Source organism: Haematobia irritans, chromosome 1, assembly GCF_050003625.1.
Source record: "Haematobia irritans isolate KBUSLIRL chromosome 1, ASM5000362v1, whole genome shotgun sequence".
In the NCBI taxonomy this organism is placed as follows: Eukaryota; Metazoa; Arthropoda; class Insecta; order Diptera; family Muscidae; genus Haematobia; species Haematobia irritans.
The window spans coordinates 214738953-214753289 of NC_134397.1; the positions used below are offsets into that span (position 1 = coordinate 214738953).

The 14337-nt window shown below is 34.6% G+C and overlaps 1 long non-coding RNA gene across 1 annotated transcript; it reads right to left on the reverse strand.

Annotated features, from left to right (window-relative positions):
• Nucleotides 1-12337: 12337 nt before the first annotated feature.
• LOC142219455 (uncharacterized) lies at nt 12338-12760 on the reverse strand. Its single transcript, XR_012717583.1, has 3 exons — nt 12700-12760; nt 12494-12570; nt 12338-12397 (listed from the first exon to the last, which is right to left on the reverse strand). It is a non-coding gene; the product is annotated as an uncharacterized LOC142219455 (long non-coding RNA).
• Nucleotides 12761-14337: the final 1577 nt, after the last annotated feature.

Genomic DNA, 14337 nt, shown 5'->3' on the forward strand with positions numbered 1-14337 from the left:
AACTTGTCTCAATCTTTCGACCCGGCTACATCATCATCTCAGGATATATTAAATAGGCCTATCTTAGGAGACGATTGGCCACCAATTGACAGGCAGTCCTATGTAAAATTTTGTGGTAAAACATCTTCGCCAAAGTAGATTCCCGCCCCCTACAACAGCAACGATACTCAAGTCTTAGCTTAGCGAAGATGGGAGACGGGAACCTAGGGGGACCTGTTATCACTCTCTTCCATGATCTATGACTTTTAGGTATCTTAAGAGCTTCCTTGTAGTTCTGAGTCCAGCAATACAGGATAAGTGCCCAAAATGTGGATATTCAACTCACATCTCGAGACACTTTTCAGTATTTTCGAAAAACTCAACAGATTTGAAACACAACATTTTAATCTGAAGCTGGTATCACAATGCACTGAATTGTCTAAGGTCCTTTTCGTTTCGCAAAAAAATATGTTGCCTAGGTGTTACACTACTTTTTCCCTCATTGTATTTTCGACCAATTGATAGTGTCATTCCAAAGATTCATAATATTGTGAGGGATACAAGATTCAAATTCTATGACAGTATCCTTCATATTTTGGAGTCAATTTCGAGTATGTTGCATTTCTTTCCCAATCGAAATCGCCATAAGTAAGTCTGCAATAAAACGGGCTGCCATTTAAACCATAAAGCGTTTTAGATTTGTTGAAGAGAAATTCACATTGCTACAAAAGATTTTTGTAGGTAATTTCCGTGGTTTAAAGACAAACATACTTCGGATTTAAAAAAACATTTTTTCTGTGTATTTAAAACAAGTTGATACAGTCATCACATACGAGGTTCCTATTAATGACTTCAATAAAGACTTGGGAATGACTAATGTTTCACAGAACTCATCATTCTTTTGTCCAAAAATTGCTCACCCATAACTATCACCTAATTCCAGAGGGAACTCTTAATTTCAATCACACAACCAATATTGGCCCCCCCAGAATAAGTAGGAGTAAATGAATACTCAAAATGGAATTTGAATAAATACCTCATTTAGTTCTATTAACATTGTAATTAATTTACATTTAAATTTAGAATTTGACATTTCAAGGTGTTCGCAGCATTTATTTCACTTCATGTCATATCACCTTGTCGTCTTGTTTGCCTGTCATGTCTTAATCACCAACACCATCATCACCAGCATTACCGGTGTCGAAAATTTCAAATTCATTCACTGATGATGGTGATTTTGGTGGGCTAAACAATTACAACCGAAAATAAATTATTTCAAAGTAATTCTTTGTCATTTCTATAGAAAAAAATAATGAACCACTTAAATGCAAATGCAAAGTGAAAAAAACATACACACAGGAATAGAAATAATTAATTCACCAACACGAACATAAAGTTAATGCAGCAATAAAGCCATAAACTGCCAAAATACCTAAACCCCGAAAAATAACATCCATATAAAATTATAGCCAAAAACTGAGAGTTCAAATAAAAGCCTGAAGAATCATTAAGCCTTTTTTATTGGTGGATAAGAACAGTGGTTTGAAAAGTTATTACATTAAATCCTGTTTTTGCACCAAAGTATACGAAAGTTATTTTCATCCCTAAAAATAGAAATTCTTCGAACTAGAGTGCGAGGAACATTGTTGCTAGTATTGGGGATTTTCTCCTAAATTGGGGATATTGGTGTCGAGTTGGAGACTTGGGGATTTTTTGGGGAATTTCTATAAATTTGGGGATCTTTTAGAAATCGATTCTGTACAATAATTCAGGTTTACATGAAATTCTTTTTATTTCTACAACCTCAAAAAAAATGCTTCTCTAACATATGTTCCAAACATATTTTGCAGGAAGCACATATATTATTGGATACTGCCGAAACATTAATATGTTTGTTTTGTGTGAACAAATTATATGTTTGGAAGCATTGTGAGCCCAAAAATATTATATGCTTGGAAGAATTTTCCCCAAAGAAGATTGTGCTCATTCCCTCGCATAATTTTCACTTCCACGAAATTTTTTAGTTCTTGGCACCTTTTTCGGTAATACAAATAATGTTGAAGAAATTATTCAATTTTATAATTTTTTTAAATTTTACCTTTCGCCTGGACGGAGAATCGAACCGAGGACCATACAGTTTGTAAGCCAACACACTATCCACTGGGCTACGTAGCTGTTATAGTCACCAGTAGATAATTATCGTTATAAGTTACATTTATATAGTATAGTTTGCAGCGCCCACGAGCCCATGCAAACAACATTATTTAACAGAATCATACATTTATTGGCCACGTGGAGCATTGGTTAGCATGTCTGCCTTGCGTGCAAAGGGTCGTGGGTTCAATCCCTGCTCCGACCGAACACCAATTTTTATACCCTCCACCATAGGATGGGGGTATATTAACTTCGTCATTCCGTTTGTAACACATCGAAATATTGCTCTAAGACCCCATAAAGTATATATATTCTGGGTCGTGGTGAAATTCTGAGTCGATCTAAGCATGTCCGTCCGTCCGTCCATCCGTTGAAATCACACATCCGAACGAAACAAGCTATCGACTTGAAACTTGGCACAAGTAGTTGTTATTGATGTACGTCGGATGGTATTGCAAATGGGGCCTCTAACAGAAGCATATTTCATCCGATCCGGTTGAAATTTGGTACATGATGTTGGTATATGGTCTCCAACAACCATGTAAAAATTGGTCCACATCGGTCCATAATTATATATAGCCCCCATATAAACCGATCTACAGATTTGGTTTGCGGAGCCTCAAAGAGAAGCAGATTTCATCCGATTTTGCTGAAATTCGGTACATGGTGTTGGTATATGGTCTCTAATAACCATGCAAAAATTGGTCGACATCGGTCCATAATTATATATAGCCCCCATATAAACCGATCCCTAGATTTGGTTTGCGGAGCCTCAGAGAAGCAAATTTCATCCGATCCGGCTGAAATTTGGTACATGGTGTTGGTATATGGTCTCTAATAACCATGCAAAAATTGGTCTACATCGGTCCATAATTATATATAGCCTCCATATAAACCGATCCCCAGATCCAGCCTCAAATAGAAACAAATTTCATCCGATCCGCCTGAAATTTGGTACATGATGTTGGTATGTGGTCTCTAACAACCATGCAAAAATTGATCCACATCGGTTCATAATTGTATATAGCCCCATATATAAACCGATCCCCAGATTTGGCTTGCGGAGTCTCTAAGAGAAGCAAATTTCATCCAATCCGGTTGAAATGTGGAACATGGTGTTAGTATATAATCTCTAAGCCCCCATATAAACCTTTCTCCAGATTTGACCTCCGGAGCCTCTTGGAGGAGCAAAATTCTTCCGATCGGGTTCAAATTTGGAACGTGGTGTTAGTATATGGCCGCTAACAACCATACCAAAATTGGTCCATATCGGTCTATAGTTATATATAGCCGATTTCCAATCACACAAAAATTGGTCCATATCGGTTCATAATCATGGTTGCCACTCGAGCCAAAAATAATCTACCAAAATTTTATTTCTATGGAAAATTTTGTCAAAATTTTATTTCTATAGAAAATTTTGTCAAAACTTAATTTCTATAGCAAATTTTTTGAAGATTTTATTTCTATAGAAAATTTTGTCAAAATTTTATTTCTGTAGAAAATTTTGTCAAAATTTTATTTCTATAGAAAATTTTGTCAAAATGTTATTTCTATAGAAAATTTTGTCAAAATTTTATTTTTATAAAAAATTTTGTCAAAATGTTATTTCTATAGAAAATTTTGTCAAAATTTTATTTCTATAGAAAATTTTGTACAAATTGTATTTCTATAGAAAATTTTGTCAAACTGAATTATATACGTATTTAATCGACCTTTTTTGATTTAATACGGTGTTAGCATGTTTTAAGATACCTTGCCATCGGCAAGCGTTACCGCAACTTAAGTAATTCGATTGTGGATGGCAGTGATTAGAAGAAGTTTCTACGCAATCCATAGTGGAGGGTACATAAGCTTCGGCCTGGCCGAACTTACGGCTGGCATGCATAACTAGAATATTAGTTCTACTCCCTGTGTAAAATTTAAAGTTAATTAAGGCAAAACTCTAGCTTCTGGGGCCATATAAGGGCATATCGGGCGAAAGATATATAAAGGAGCTATATCTAAATCTGAACCGATTTCAACTAAATTTGGCATGCAAAGCTGTAATATTAATTCCACTCTCTACGCAAAATTTCAATTAAATCGAATTACAAATTTGACCTCCCTTGTCATTGAGCTTAACATGGAATCGGGCAGCACTCAGTGATATGTGGTATTACAATGGACTGACTAGTCTAAGTGAGCCTGATACATCGGGCTGCCACCTAACCTAATCTAAATTGCGACCTAGACTTTGATCACAAAAATGTGTTTCCAAGACAGACGGACGGACAGCCGGACATGGCTAGATCGACTCAGAGGCCGGCCCTGAGCAATATTGCCAAAGACACCATATGTCTATCTCCTCTCCTTCTGAGTGTTGCAAACATATGCACTAACATGTAATACCCTGTTCCACAGTAGAGGTGTGCACATGACACGAAATTGTCGTGACTCACGCGTGAGTCGTGAGTCACGCTCATGTCAATGGCGTGAGTGTTCGTGAGTGTGATTAACAAACCAAAATGTCGTTGGTGAGCGGGTGTCACGAAAACAATATCTTCGTGAGTGTGCGTGACTAACGAATTACGCTCACGAAAATAATCCCGTTCTCCAACATAAAACGCTTAAAAGTTAAATTCATTTGCAATTTTAGTGACACCTAGGATGCTAAGAGTTTAATAACGCTCTCGATTTTAATCGTGCTCATGATTTCAAACACGTCCCTCAGGTAAATTACTCATAAAATTATTCGTGAGTCACGACATATTTCGTGTGTCACGATCTTTTTCGTGAGTCACAGTATTTTTCATTAGTCACGACATTTTCGTACGTGAGTGTGTGTGAGTACAAGTTGTCTTTTCGTAAGTGTTCGTGCGCCCTACCAAACAATATCGTGCGTGAGTATGCGTGAGTAAGATATTTTCGTCGTGAGTGTGCGTGAGTAAAATATTACTCACGTGCACACCTCTATTCCACAGTGTGGCGCAGGGTATAATTAAACGAGAATTTTGGATTTTATAGAGCCTAGATGTAAAGCTAGACAGCTTCCTAAAAAATAACTTTATTTTTAAATTTATTATACCCTGCCCCACACTGTGGAACAGGGTATTATAAGTTAGTACATATGTTTGCAACACCCAGAAGGAGACGAGATAGACACATGGTATCTTTGGCAAAAATGCTCCGGGTGGGCTCTTGAGTCGATATAGCGATGTCCGTCTGTCCGTGAACACATTTTTGTAATCAAAGTCTAGGTCGCAGTTTTAGTCCAATCGACTTCAAACTTCGCACAAGTGTGTGTTTTGGCTCAGAATAGAACCGTATTGATTTTGGAAGAAATCGGTTCAGATTTAGATATAGCTCCCATATATATCTTTCGCCCGATATGGACTAATACGGTCCCAGAAGCCAGAGTTTTACCCCAATTTGGTTGAAATTTTGCACAGGGAGCACAATTAGTAGTGTAGTCAAGTGTGCCAAATTTTATTGAAATCGGTTCAGATTTAGATATAGCTCCCATATACAGATTTCGCCCGATTTACACTCATATGACCACAGTGGCCAATCTGTTACTCCGATTTAATTGAAATTTTGTATAGGGAGTGGAATTAGTATTGTAGCTATGCGTGCTAAATTTGGTTAAAATCGGTTCAGATTTAGATATAGCTCCCATATATATCGTTCACCCGATTTACACTCATATGACCACAGTGGCCAATCTTTTACTCCGATTTAATTGAAATTTTGCACAGGGAGTAGAATTAGCATTGTAGTTATACTTGCCAAATTTTGTTGAAATCGGTTCAGATTTAGATATATCTCCCATATATAGCTTTCGGCCGATTTACATACATATGACCACAGAGGCCAATTTTTTGCTCAGATTTAGTTGAAATTTTGCACAGGGAGTAGAATTAGCATTGTTGCTATACGTGCCAAATTTTGTTGAAATCGGTTCAGATTTAGATATATCTCCCATATATAGCTTTTGCCCGATTTACACTCATATGACCATAGAGGCCAATTTTTTACTCCGATTTAGTTGAAATTTTGCACAGGGAGTAGAATTAGTATTGTAGCTATGCGTGCCAAATTTTGTTGAAATCGGTTCAGATTTAGATATAGCTCCCATATATATGTTTTTCTGATTTCGACAAAAATGGCCAAAATTCCAACCATTTCCTTGTAAAATCGCCACTGTTTAGTCGAAAAGTTGTAAAAATGACTCTAATTTTCCTAAACTTCTAATACATATATATCTAGCTATAAATCATAAATAAACTTTTGCGAAGTTTCCTTAAAATTGCTTCAGATTTAAATGTTTCCCATATTTTTTTTACTAACATTGTGTATATTTTACTCGTTACCACAGGAATTAAAATCTGATAAGATCTGGAACTTAGGTTCTATTCCCGAGAAGTTAGAATTTTACTGGCTTCAGGCCAAGTGCTGAACTTAAGTTCGAGCAATACGAACAGTTACACCACCGTGTAAAAAGGAATGAGGATGAGCTTAGGCTCTTGCCGGAGAAGGCGCAGTAGAGAAAAGAATACTTACGTGGTAACCCTTACCACAAACACCAGTGCGAAAACCAAGAAGGATTTTCTTATTAACTTACATTTATTCAATTGAGGTGGAATGAGATGAGGTGTGCTTACAGCGAGTTGTGAGAAAAGAAGAAAGTATATAGCAATGTTTTTTGCCAAGTCACCTCGGCTCAAAACGGAATAAAAAAATGTGTTGCCACTTATTGATACAAATACTGGTTTGGATTTCATTTACAATTTTACAACTCATGGTTGTATTCATATTCATAGGATAATTCACTAATTCAATTAATTCAAGATGCAACTTAGAACTAAGTGGAGATATAATTCAGTTTCAAGAATTCATTTGTACAAAAATTAAAAAGGTGAAAAACTACAATAAACATCCTCCCGGCCTTGGCCAAGAAGGCCAACATGTCACTCGTCCAGGGCTTCCTTTAGGCGTTGCAAAGCTTCCATGGCTGTTTGTAAAATCTGTTGACGAGATAATCGAGTAGTGCGATTTCCTTCTCGGAGATTGCTTCTGCGGCTTCGTTCTTGTCTCCTTTCTCGTCTGCGTTGACGGTCAATTGCCTCTCTCAATCGATTCTCTTGCACACGTCGGCTGTTAATTAAATGACGCACGTCTGAACTCACTCGTCCTCTTTCAATGTCCTCCAACGTAACCCGGGGAAGGTCAGCTACATGAAGCAGTGTGTGGTGCTCCTTTCCGCATTTACGACAAACTGTTTCGGATGTGCACTCGTATGTGCGATGCGACCTAGCAAGGCAGTTGATGCAGTAACTCTTTCGTGTAGCTTCTCTACGTCTTTGGCCAACATCCATTTGAAGAAATTTCCTACAAAAGCGGAGAGAATGGTATCCCTCACAAACGAGACATTGATGTACGTTAGTAGGAGCCCTGTGAAGAACGAACAAACAAGAAAAAGGATATAAGAATCTATTACTCTATTGGGATGATCCTCCCTAAATACAAGTTGTTCAGAAGTTGGCGGGAAGTGACATCTTAAAATTAGAAGAGCGAAATTGTAATAATGTTAAGAGCGGAGTTGAGATTCAGAGAAAAAGGGGGCATAATTTCGTAATATCGCGAGTTATTGTCCCTTTGGTTATAAGTATATCAACTATGCGAACAAGACCATCGTTGCTTTGGTGAGTTTTCGTGATTCGTCCCAGTCGCCATTCACAAGGTGGAAGTTGGTCATCTTTGACCGCCACTAGTTGACCAATACTCAAATTTGCTTTGGGTGTATGCCACTTATATCGTTTCTGTAATTCCTTCAAGTATTCATCTTTCCAGCGTCTAGCGAACTGATGCTGTTGGACCTTTAGACGTTCCCATCGATCTGTTAGAAACAAATTATCCGACGTAACTTCAGGAAATGCCACAAGTGGCGCACCTCTTAAGAAATGTCCTGGCGTTAGAGCCAACAGCTCTGATGAATCATCTGTGATTGGAGATAATGGACGGGAATTTAGAACTGCTTCGATTCGAACCAAAAGAGTGACGAATTCTTCGAAAGTATATTTATTGTTTTGGGCTACTTTTTTGAAGTGTGTTTTGAACGATTTTACACCTGCTTCCCATAAACTCAAAATTTTCCCCACATAATTGGTATTTTCTTACAATACCAGCGGCTTGACCTTTTACTTTAAGGCGAAGGTGGTAAAGCTTTTGAACGGGAGATAATTTGGGGTGGTTAATATATACATAGGTCACTCCACCCTAGTGCATTAGTCGACTTAAATTTTGAGTCTATAGATTTTGTAGAAGTCTATCAAATTCTGTCCAGATCGAGTGATATTTAAATGTATGTATTTGGGACCAACCTTTATATATAGCCCCCAACACATTTGACGGATGTGATATGGTATCGAAAATTTAGATCTACAAAGTGGTGCAGGATATAATATAGTCGGCCCGCCAGACTTTAGACTTTCCTTACTTGTTTTTTTTTTTTTTTTGGCTCGGGATCAATACCAATTTTTATTTTGGCTCGGAATCAATACCAAAACCTTTAAGAAAAGGTCAAAATCTTTAGATCAAAGTAAACGTATGTTTCGAGTGAATATTCCGTACAATTCGAATGCGTCAGTTTAAGATGTATGGCCTTTCATAGTCCTATATTACATTTTGGTAACACTTCATGTCAGCCATCCTGTATTTCTCTACTCGAAGAATTCTAAGATCAATTCCCATCCTAATCATCAGCTGAAATTGCTTAAAATGTTTCCTTAATATCGCTTAGCTTAAGTTTAGTTTTCCTAATGACCCAATGCACTGTGCCATTGTGGGCGAAATTTCGTTTCATCTGACTATGACGATGATGATGACTGGATAAGAAGGCCATGATTACTAGAAAACCAAAACCCCCCAAAAAAAAAAGAATAAAACAACGACGTCAAAGGAATCACACTTCACTAACTCGCGCGATAAGTACTTGCAAATGACCACCATTGTTTTTACTGGGAAATGAAAATAGCAGAGATAACGTGCAGGAGAATATGTTCACTCGCTCGCCATTCACAGCCTGGTATGGAAATTGTGTCGGGACAAAGCCCAAAAATAAAACCACAGAACCACCAAACACTGAATACTCAACAACAGCAGAAGCAGCAGCAGCAACAGACAGAAACACACCATGATTGGAATTGGAATAGTAGACACGTTTTGCGATTTCACAAAAGGGTGATAATAAATGCTGCGGGACAAACCAAGCGACTCTGGCAAGTGAAATGACAATACAAACGTAAAGATTTTCACGTGATAAGTCACGTAAGACGTAGGCTTATTGGGGATCCAGCGAAATAACAAAAACGAAACAGAAATTATTTCGTTTTTCTTTTGTTTTTTTCGTTCAGCATTCATACATATGTCGATATCGAACATTTATTTTTGTATTTAATTTCTTTGTCCTTCAAAATGCCAAGTATTTAAAACTGAAAGCCAAACAAAAACTCGACGTCCTAAAACAAAAATGAATAAAAAAATCGCCAATCTGCGGCAATCCCATAGAATAAACAGGGCGAAAAATGCGGCATGTCATGCTCGTGATGATCGTGAGTAATTGACAGATGATTATGTGGTTAGCAAACTTGGGCTGAAGTAGCAGCAACAGCAGCAGCACTACCAACAATCAGTACCAAATGTAAACAAAACACAAAATAAACGATATGGATTAAGGATGATACAACCGAATATTTGTTCTGCCGAATATTCGGTGATATGCTATAATTTTATAGGGAATCAGAAATTATTTCGAGACTAAGTGTCGTGCTACATCATCACGTATGTTTCTTATGGAAGGATCCAATACCTTAGATTCGAGGATTATTCATGTCTGTTCTGGCTCACACCGCATTGTGCACCACACTATACACTTTCTACACACCACACACAAAGTTAGTTGTTCTGAGTCACACGTGTGAACTCTTTTTTTCGGACTTTTAATCGAAAAATGTGACAGCTGATTTTTTCTGCAAGCCATATTATTTGCAGATAGAAATTATAAACAAAACATATTTTGCCGGTATAAACATAAAAAATTAAATGTAATGCATAATTCAAAGCCATAAAATGCCTGCCGGATTTTTGTTAGGAGTGACTAATGTAAGGACAAGAGCAATTTATCAAGAACAAATAAGAAGGCGATTTCTACCTTTGTTTTGATTTGTTTTTTTTTTTCTATCCCTCCTCAATGTTACTCATGAACAAACGATCGCCGTGTCGTTCTCGTTTTAGTTTTTGACGGCGGAGAAGTTTTTTTTTGGTTTTGGTCAAACAGTTTTTAACATCCATACATTAAAGGAAATTTTATTATAGTGGGCATAATTAACTATTCTGTTAAGGTTTTTCTCATTTGTATTGCTTAAATATTTACAATAATATTGCAAACAAATTTTCTATCGTGGCGGCCTCCATTTGCAGAAAGATGGTGGCGGCGCTAGTTTTTTTTAATTTGCTCAGTGATTTGTGCACCAAGAACACTTTGCAGAATTGAAGATGCCATATTTTTCATGCAATAAATTTGGTAAAATTCACTTTTCTTAGCCCATTGATTTTGTAAAAGTTATAATTTAATTACCTTATATTTTCAAAAAGACCTTTGATTTGTTTAGGAAAGCGGATAGTATTCACAAAAATCAAAGATAATTTTGCTTAAAACTTTTTTGTGTTAACTTTTAAAAATTGTGGCAACATTATACTTTCGAACACACTGAAAATCAGCTGATTAAAACAAACCCAAAATTTATACACCAATCAGAGGAAATTTCGGTTCAAATTTTAGATGGATTTTTAAAATCGTGGTTTCTGCCATATATAAGTGACTTTCCCAATAAAATTTGCAAATATTTATAAAAAAACATATTAAAGTTTCAGATTCTGTTATTTATTTGTTATAAAAACTTCTAACTTTGCATACGATGGCTGTATACTAAGCCTACACAAAAGAAATGTTCGTGTACATTTTCCAGGTCTATAACGGTGTATAGTGTTGGCCAGAACACCTTTTAAGTGTGACACCATACGAAAATTGTACATGTGTGTACCAGAACAGACACGATTATTTCTGGATTAGAAAACAAAAACAGTAAGTATATACGGCCGTAAGTTCGGCCAAGCCGAATCTTATGTAACCTCCACCATGATTGCGTAGAAACTTCTACCAAAGACTGTCATCCACAATGGAAATACTTTATTTACCGATGGCAAGGTATCTCAAAACTCCTTAACATCTTATTCTCTATTGTAAGTACACTGAAAAAAATATTTACATGATATTAAGGATTACGCAACATACATTTTAGGATGCGAAATTGACCAAATATTAAGGACAAATTTCTTTAAAACAATGAGATTTTAATTAAAATAAAGTTTACAATCTTTGCTTCAAAATTTTTTTTCATTAAAACTAGGATACAAATTTTGCAAATTTGGGTCCCTCCGTTAAAGTCGCATGTCTTTGAACTAAGGCTATATTTCCTTAAAGTAAAGAAACACATTTTTGATTTAAAGAAATTTGTCCTTAAATTAACTGAAATATTGAAACTTTAGATTTAAGATAAAAACGCTTCAAATATAGGCTAAGCCTTATTTTGAGGATTTAGCGTCTTTGATTTAAAGTTTTTTTTTTTTTTGTTTTAATTAAGAAAACATTTTTATACCCTCCACCATAGGACGGGGGTACACTGAAAAAACAGTGAACCCTTTTCCATTGCAAAATGAACTAAACTGTAGTAATATTGACCATGATTTAGCCCTTAAGATTTTTTTCAACTTGTCTAGTTTATAATTCTCTTAAATTTTAGTTAATCTATAACATTGTATTTTAGTTCATTTTTACAACACCATAAGATTTATATACCCCTACCAAGTTAAAAAGTCAGTATTATTTTGGTTTACCTGCTTATTTTTTGGGAAACCCGATAATAAAAAGTGGTTAACAGTCTCCTTAAAATGTCGACGACTAAACTGTTTTTAAATCAATCATTCCAAAGTACAAAGAAATTAAATAATTAAAGGAACAACAAATCGTTTTACTATTACGAAAATGTTCATACATTAAAATTAAACTTTCTTTAAGCAAAAGTACTTTATTATAAATATATTATATTTGTGAATAAATATTATGACCACGTGGAACAAGAAAGTAGTTTATTTTAACTCCCTGTTTGGACATTTTGACTTATCCTTTTTTTATTCATCGTAGGTAATTTTTTCACATATCTTGCTGGAAAAAAATGGAAGCAATAATGAAAATTGTTAAAAATTAACACCATGTAATGAAATATAAGTTTTTAATTCTTTATATTAGCTTGTAACTTACCATATTTGGGGGCATTTTATCAAATGGTGTAAGGAATTCAACTTTTCTTTGGAAAACGTATCTCATAAAATTTGTACCTGAAACAATTAGAGAAATAATCAAGTATTCTATATAAACTCATAAAACTGTGTTGTTATCGATGTGAAGGATATAATAAAATAAATATTCTAGTTGAAAGGAAGACAAAGTTTTAATATAAAACTTACCAATTCTCTATTAAATTGTACGCTGAGGGGAAATATAAAAAGTTGTCCAAATTTATTTGGGGTAATCTGAAATTTAACATATATTTTTTACATTAATTAAAATTATTAAATAGGTTTCCAAAAAATCTAATGAAAAAAATAATAATATGCATAAAAATATTATGGTTAACCCTAGACAGTCATCATTCGTCAAAATGACGACACGTAATTTCATTTTCGATTTAAAATGCATTTTAGTCTATTGGGAAATGGTAAATTTAAGTTATACTAATTCGACCGTTTTATGAATTTTTGTGTTATACTACTTAAAACCAAATTGAATAAGAAAATAAATTCAAGTTTGGTTCACTTTCAAAATGACGAAGGATGACGTTAATGTACAAAAAATAAGGATGACTGTACAGGGTTAAAAGAAAGTTAAGGAATCCTTACCAATTCACTATTAAATTACAAGCAAAGGAGTACTAAATTTTTTTTTCCAAATTTTTAAGGGGTTATTCTGAAATTAAATATTTGTTTTTTACATTAAAAATATAACATTGGTTTCCAAAAAAATTGATTAAAGAAATACTAACATAGGATATTAAAAACTTGTAATTTTGATGATAAAAAGGTCATAAAAACGTAAATATTCTAGTTGAAAGAATGCCAATTTTTAGCAAAACTTACCAATTCTCTATTTTTTAAATTTATTCGTATCCATGTGGAGTTGCTCTGAAATTAAATATTGTTTTTACAACAAAGAAAAACATTAAACTGGTTTCCAAAAAAATTAATTAACAAATAATAATATACATAAAAAATATTCTTTTTAAAAGAAAGTCATATTAAAAAAATACTTACCAATTTATGACTAAACTGTACGCTGAGATATAACAAAAATTTTCCAAATTCATCTGGAATTGAATATTAATTTTTTTACATAGAATAATAAAAATTTCAATACACTTTCAATTTCAACATATTTTCCTAAATATTCTTAATAACTTTTTTTCTAAACTACCGATAAAATATTAATAACTTTCATTTAAAAGGTTTAATAAACAAAAACCAATATATGTCTCAAAAATCCAAAATATTCCATGCCTTTATATTCCCTTGTTGCATACCTACTCAAAAGATGCAACAGCCCACGCCAACGCCAACTATACAACTGAAGCATGCCAAACAAAACCAAGCAAAGCCAAAACATTCCTACAACAACAAAAACACATGTGCCTTTATTGAAAACAACACCTCCTCCAGCCAAAAACCATCAACGAATAACAAACACACGCACACACAAACCACTAAATGAACAAAAATAAAAACAACCCCACGCTCATGTATACACAACAAAACTCAAGTAACATCATCTTTACATTAATCACATTCCACTATGCCGATAAAGATCTCTGTACTATGCATTAGTTCATCGCATCTGCTGACAATTTACTCTAAGAATAATATTCGTAAAGGCACACCAGTTTACGAACAATGAAACGTTTAACTTAAAATTTGCAAAATTTTCGAGAAATGTTATCTACCACTTTTGACGAAACTGTCTATAAATTTAATTACATGTGAACTAAAAATATTTCATTGGGTAATTTTTTAGCAACAATTATTAACTATAGGAATTGTCAGTAAGAAATTGCT